Raw genomic sequence first — 8,001 nt, 5'->3', positions numbered from 1 at the left:
AACGATGTTATCTTTGGAGGAAATAGAATCTCATACTTTCAAATTATTTTTGTACTCGCTATTAGAGTTTTGTTTCTCATTTATTAGCTTATGTTGTAACAATGTCATAGTTGTTTAATTAAGCTTTACTCTTATTTGTCTGCTTTTGTTGTGATTAAAATGTAAAGCCTATATTTTTTGGTACATTGGAAAAAATAAAACAAATTAACTCTAGAGATCCATATTAAAATAGTAATCGCTCCTTCCGGAGGAAACTCCCACAAACAGAGTCCTGTCGATGAGCTTATATTGTTTGATAATATTTCGAATTGTTTCTCATATTTTATTTCAGTAAAATCTTCTTTGAGGATTGCTTCATTATGTACTCATCTCATAGTAATTTAATAATGTTAGTTATTATTACTACTGTGACGATATATACTTTGTACCTGACAACCTATACTTTTACTTTCTGGTATCAAATATTTTAAGTTTTATATATTTTATTTTGGTGAATCATAATATTTTTTGTATTGAATGAATTTTATATTGTAATCTTTATTGAGTTTACTTTATATTATATTTTTGTCTTTATTTTAATTTTTAAATGAATGTGAGAGGGTGATTATTATGTTTTTAGTGATTACATATGATAGTATGATTTCTTCTAGAAATTAAAGTGTTAAGGGCAAAATAGGAAAACAAAAATTACACAATGGGTAGTTACACCATACTTTCCCTTTATATATAGTATAAAAAATATTTTTTAAATATTTTTTAATTAAACCAATTTAATTAGTCCAACTAGGACGTAATAATTGAACTATTGACCAAATAACTTGAATGAGCCCATGATTGGACCAAATTTAGTAATATTAATGCCCATAATATATCAAAAGTAATAAATGAGAGATAATGATACAATTTTATTTAATTAATCGTACAAAAATAGTAAATATTTATAATATTATTAATCTATATCTATACTATTAATAAGACAAAATAAGTAATAATCACTACCAATGCATAATTTTTATATTTCAAACTTATTCTTTTGTATTAATTATAATTACTATAAACTTCCACTGCTTTCATTTTTTATATTTAATATATCTTTAATCTTCCACACCTTATCTTATTTCTATCTTCTCTCTTTCTCAACCCAAAAAGAAACACAAAATGAGAAATTCACATAACAACTCTATAATGATTATTATAGGCACAAAATGAGAAATTCTCATAAATTTTATGTATATCTTATCAACTACCACATGTTATCTTCTTAAATCTTCATTCTCTATTGAGTTTATATATATTTCTTATATTTAATTTTTTTTCTTAAACAATATAAATGAAGATGATACTATTTCTATACTTCTATACAATTAATAAAGAGAAAACAAGTAATAACCACCACCGTGACATAATTTTTATATTCCAAATTTATTTTTTTGTATTATTAATAACTATTGTAAACTTTCACACATTATTTTCATTGCTTTCATTTTTTATATTTAACACATCATTAATATTCCACACTTTATCTAATTTCTATCTTCTCTCTTCTCAACACAAAAAGAACACACAAAATATGAGAAATTCACATAACAACTCTATAATGATTATTAGAGGCACAATATGAGAAATTCTCATAAATTTTATGTATATTATATCAACTACCACATGTTATTTTCTTAAATTTTCACCCTCTATTGAGTTTATATATATTTATATTATTTAAATTGTTTTTTCTTAAACAATATAAGATGAAGATGAGACATTCTATATCAGAAAAAATAAGAATGCGGTTAACTAACACAGAGTGCAGGTCAACATGTTAGGAAGGATAAAAATTAATGATTGATGTTTCATTATATTATTGTAAAAATTTATATTAATAATTGATGTTGAAGTAGTGTTTAAGAACTAAGTTTTAATTTCTAATCAACTTTGGCCGTTCATTTTCATAATCTTTTTAATTAAGATTAATGTATAAATATTAAAGTATCATTAAGGAGTATTTTATTATTTTGACTAAAAACCAATTTTTATTTCTCAATACAAAAGAAAATAGAAATAACTAATAAAATCTATATGTTAATAAATGTTATTATACAAAAGAAAATAGAATTAACTAATAAAAGCTATATGATAATATGCGAAAAAGTTTGAATAAACCTTGATAATAAATGTTATTATAGAATGAAAGGAATGCTTCTTAGGTTTCTTTATCCTATGCATACAGCGGATATATTAGAAACAACCTTAAAATGTATATTCATTGAATATTATAAAAACACTTGCATCTAAATTGCAAATATGAAAAATAGTTATTTTTCTTGTTTTTTATATATATTATAAGATTAAAATATTTTTCATTAATGACAAAAAAACTAAAGATAATAAAAGTTTTAATTAGGCAAATGAATTATAATATATGATTCATAAAAATATAAAATACCTTATAAAAACAACTATAAAAATAGTATAACTGCATAATATAACTACGATAAGAATAAAACCGTAGACATTTAAAGAAAAGGTGAAATGAAAGAGGGCACTTTTTATTAATTCACCCTCCATTAGTGGCCGGTCTTGATAAATTTTTTATAAGGGAGAATAATATTTAATTACAATTTATAATTAAACTAATTGAATACTGAAAATATAGAGAAGCATATATGATGAGACCATAGATAAAAAATTTCATTATTTCTTGTTCATTATAAATCACTATGTTATCTGCAAGAAATTCATAATCTATGTTACTATGTAATTTTGTTTAATTGATTTTCGAAAATTATATATATATATAGTAGATGAACCACAATATATAAAATAAGACGAAATAATTAACAATGCAAGATATAACTAATGACATACACTAGAAATTTTTTCAAACTTGAATGGCTAAAAAGACCAATAATAAAATATTGATATTGAGATCTCAAACTAATCTTCATTGCTCATTGAAACTCATTGAATAGAAATTTTGGACATATATTTTATATATTATCAAAATTAAATGACTTATAAGTATCATTAGAGTATATATTATTAATACATATATAATTTCTTTGATGAAGTGTAAAATGATTATGAACTCAAATGAGGTCATGTTATTATAAGCAATATCATCATTTAAACATGTAAGAGAACTTGATCCATTATGTATAATTTTTAAAAGAACCACACTTTTTTTTAAAGCAAAAGTGCCTAAGCACCGAACAAGTAGATTAACAACATTAGATCAAGTACAAGAGGAAAACTATTACAAGTTTGTGAATTAGGAAGACCCAACCATTTTCTATAGCAATCATGTTGTATAAAAGTAGGAATCGAGTTCCACCAAGTGTAATTTTTGATGATATTCCAAACTTTGCCAATCTATCCGCGTAAGCATTTCCTTTGATTGAACTGAGTAGTTATTCTTGCTATTCTGTTTGAAATTGAACTGCCTGTGCATTCTGTTATTAGTTGGAACTTGGTCCACTATGATTGATCATGAAACATGTCTTTGTGAATGGTAAATGAATGATTCTAGCTATGCCATGATTGGATGAATGATTATTTTTGAAAAATCAGATACTTTGAACTGAGCTGCATTTTGTTACTTTGCTTGAGGACAAGCAAGATTCTAGGTTGGGGGAAGTTTGTTAAGTGCCAAATTGTTAAGGAAATTAATATGCTTTTGGGGCACTTAGCGCGTAATTATGTTGTCATTACATACAATTTTCAATAACTTAGCTAATCTTATATTGTTCAGGAAATTACTTGTGTTTTGTTGTTTGTAGGTTTAGAAATGATGAACAAAGGAGAAAAAAAAGAGAATAACGAGTTTCTTAACAACACAAGTCTCGCCCAAGCGAGGGAATGGTCTCTCAAGCCATAATAGAGAAGAAATTCACTAGAAAATACTGACACCCCTCGCCCAAGCACCAATTGAAGGTCAAAAACCTAATACCCATTGTTTCTCCCTCGCCCAAGCGAGGTGTTCATGCGAGGGAAGGGTACTTTCTCTCGCTCAAGCGAGAATCCTTAGATTGAGCGAAAGGGTAGTAATTGGAACTTGATATAGGCAGTTCTGGAAAACAGGGAAGGTTATTGAAACACTTCTAAAGCATCTTTAGCATGAAAATAGAGAGAAACACAGGGAGATTAGGATAGAAATCGTGGAAACGATTCTACTTCGCATTATGCCTTGTATAATTTCATGATTCGAGCGTTGCAATAGCAAGAAGGAATGATTAGATCTTGCTCTGGGTTTCAAAATGTAATATTCTAACCTTTGTACTCCTGGATTCGATTATGTTGTAATTGTTATTTGATTTTGGGAAGTTCAGCCCGTTCTTAATGCATGAATTTACTTTGCTACTAATTTCTTGTTCTTGGGTTCAAGTTTAATTGGGAAGTTAAACTTGATACCGAACCTAGATCATCTTCCTTCATAATCATTGCTCTAGGAATGAACAATGATGCATGAATTGCTTTTACATGGAACTTAATGCAAGTTAATTGGTCAAATATCCAAGGAATTGGTATTTGAGTGATTATCTAAGGATTTTACACTCAAAGGATTGATGTGAATGATTTGAATGATATGTGCATCTGAATCAGTAACTACACAAGTCACTTGGAATTGAATCCATGGATGTCAATGGGAAAGAACGATGCATTTCGATCCTAGTTTATTTTAATTGTTTCTCGTTCAATTTATGATTTTTCACAACCAAATACAAAATTTTATAAAAACATCATTGTAAATATATTCTCAATTTATTCTTGTAGGAATTAGTTTAAATCTAGTCTGCTCCATAAGGACGATATCTCGGTATTTTACCGGATTTTATTACTTAGACGATACAGTACGCTTGTCATTCCATAAATATCTAACAAGTTTTTGGTGCCGCTGTCGGGGAGCAATGAGAGATTTACATTAGTTCTTTATAGAGTTTATTGAGTTTTGTACATAGCTATTCTTTAATTCTTTGTAGTATAGTGTTAACCCTTGTGATAACCTTTGCTGTAGTCTTCTTATTTATGCTTTTGTGAGGTAAATCTAAAGAAGAGCAACTACAACACGATCCAGAGATTGAGAAGTCTGCTAAAAGTAACCGGAAGAAAGTAAAAGAGAAGAGACAACAAGGTCCTCAGGAAGCATAGTGTAGCTCTGAACCGGCTACAGTTCCTACAATTTCAAAATCTCAGTCAGAGAAGATGGAAAATATCAATAATGATGCTGATAATAACCCAAGGCTTAATCCTCCAAGGAGGACATTAGGAGATTATGCTATGTATCAAGGTCCTCGACACTACTTTAGCATCGTGATTCCACACACCGCCAAGACAATGGAAATCAAGCCTGCATATCTGAATCTAATCAATGCTCATCAGTTCAGGGGAAGGATTATGAAGATCTATATGCTCATTTGGATAATTTCTATGAGATGGTGGCCACTGTGGGGTACTCTGACACTGAGAAGGAAGCTGCATACATGATGCTATTTCCATTTTTCCTCCTTTGTGAAGCTAAGGAATGGCTAAAATCACACCCAACCCAAAACTTGACCAATTGGAGTCATTTGGAAACAAAGTTCTTAACAAGATTTTTCCCTCCGACGAGGTATGTGCATGCAAAGCTTGAAATCTCAACATTCAGACAAGGTGTTGAGGAAGCTTTTTATGAGGCATGAGATTGAAGATGTTGACCAACTAAATATCTTTCGTAATGGGTTGAAGCCATAGACTAAGATGATATTGGATGCCGTAGCTGGTGGTACCTTGATGATAGTGGATGTTGAGCAAGCCACCAGAATTATTACTGCATTATCTGCTATAGATCGACAGACTCAACATAATAGAAGGACAATAAAAAAGAGAGGGGTGTTGGACTTGAATACTTCTGATGCCATTATGGCTCAGGGCAAAGACTAAATCTTAATAAATGTAAGTTTTACACTACTCAAGCTTCTGCAAGGAAAGTAACCAATCTTACAAACTGGTTGGGCTTTGGTGCTGGTCTTTTGCCTTTCACTTACCTTGGAGTTTCCTTGTTCAAGGGAAATCCTAAAGCCATCCACTTACAACCTATAACTGATAAAATAGTGAACAAGTTGGCTAAGTGGAAAGGTTCTTCCCTCTCAATTATGGCCAAAGTTGAGCTTGTTAAGTCTATCATCTATAGCATGTTAATATATAGCATTCATGTTTACAATTGGCATGTCAATCTGCTAAGGAGGATGGATAGCTGCATTAGAAACTTCATTTGGTCTGGAGACACTCAAGTTAGAAAACAAGTAACTGTAGCTTGGCATAAGGTTTGCACTCCTGTTAAGGAGAGGGCTTGGGATAAGATCAATCACAACTATGAATCAAGCTTCAATTCTAAATCTTGCTTGGGAAATGAAATCCTCCTCTAATGATTGGGCTATTTTTTACAGGAATAGATTTTGTAGAGGTTCAAGACCTACAACATCTTATACTAAGTCTTCTATTTGGCTTGGAATCAAGAAGTTTTGGCACTTGCTCACTAGAATTCAATCTAGTTGGTGGGAAAGGGTAATCAAATTAACTATTGGATGGATAATTTGCTTGGCTATCCTTTAGCTGACTATCTTGGCATCCCAGCTCAAACTTCATCATTTTTACTGGCTAGGGTGGCTAACTTCATTCAAGACTCTTCCGGGATAATTCCTTCTTGGTTAGCAAGGTTGCATCCTAAGGTTTGCAACTCTATAATCAGCTTGCCTATTTCTAATGCCAACCAAATAGACAAGTTAGCTTGGATGCATTCTACTAATGACATACTTACTATGAAAGAGGCCTACCTATTCACCAAACCAATGTCAAACCAACCAAATTGGTGAAGTTGATTTGGTCAGTTGCAATTCCTCCATCTAAATCCTTTCTTACTTGGAGGCTTTATAACAACAAAATGCCAACTGATGTGAACTTAAAAGCTAGAGGATTGTCTATGGGATCCATATGCAATCTTTGCATGGCCAATGAAGAATCATCTTCTCACTTGCTTTTTAATTGCACTTTTTCTAGAGCTATTTGGATTTGGGTAGGAAGCCAGATTGGTTGTATTTTGGACAATTCCTCAATTAATAGCCTCTTTCTAATCTCTAACAGTTGGAGTCCTTTGGTTAAGGACGTGTTGGTTTCTTGCATTATAAATGCAATCTCCTCTATTTGGTATTGTAAGAATATGTCTAGATTTGAGGACATTGCAATCAGCCTCTACCAAGCAAGGACAAGAATTAAAGTGGGCACTGCTTTCACTAGGAACTTTAGCAAGATCTGTGCTAAAAATTCCTTAGCAGAGTTCTATTGTTGAAGGCCTTTGTTGAAAGGATCTTTTAGAAGTTTTCCCCCTCAACAAATTGTCCCTGGCAGCAGCGCCAATTTGTTGAAAGCGAGATTTCTCTTCGGTGTGTTTCCTTTATTTGGTTAAGTAAGTGAACTCGGTTTTATTCTTTGTTCGTCATCTCGGCTTTGTTGAAATAAATTCCAACGACGGTATAATGGTTTCAAGAATATTCCAGTTACAACTTACTTCTAATAATCATGTGAATAAGTTATTCATTCTTTGCCCTATCTCGGCTTTGTTAGAATAGATTATAACGCCGGTAGAATGGTATCGAAGCAATTCCCTATTACATCATTATTAAGTACCTTTGAATACCATGTCGGTTTTGTGGAATAAATTCCAACACCGGTTTAATGATATTTTAATGTACAAAAGTGATGAATAGTCAGTTGTTAGAAGCAAATAAATAAATAAAGAAGAAAATAATAATAAATTTAAGTGAACTTTATTTATTTACTCCCTTTAGGGTTCATTTTGTTAACAAACCAAACTTCTTCCTTAAGGAAGGTTGGTATTAAAGAATAAATAAATTGCGGAATGTAAATAACAATAAATAAAAGTTAATAAGTTAGTTTCATCACTTTTTGTATATTAAAAGGTGTTTCAACAAATAAATTTATTGATAACACTTTACTATTTTACAATTTACA

The 8,001-nt window shown here is 30.6% G+C and overlaps 1 long non-coding RNA gene across 1 annotated transcript in view; it reads left to right on the top strand.

The window, feature by feature from the left end:
* Positions 1 to 8,001, top strand: part of LOC109335692 — a 12,230-nt gene that overhangs the window by 258 nt on the left and 3,971 nt on the right. The gene's annotated exons all lie outside the window — the stretch shown is intronic.

The sequence above is a fragment of the Lupinus angustifolius genome, chromosome LG20, assembly GCF_001865875.1.
Source record: "Lupinus angustifolius cultivar Tanjil chromosome LG20, LupAngTanjil_v1.0, whole genome shotgun sequence".
NCBI lineage: Eukaryota > Viridiplantae > Streptophyta > Magnoliopsida > Fabales > Fabaceae > Lupinus > Lupinus angustifolius.
Note: the sequence above shows the minus strand (reverse complement) of the source record. Positions and strands in the feature narration are given on the sequence as shown.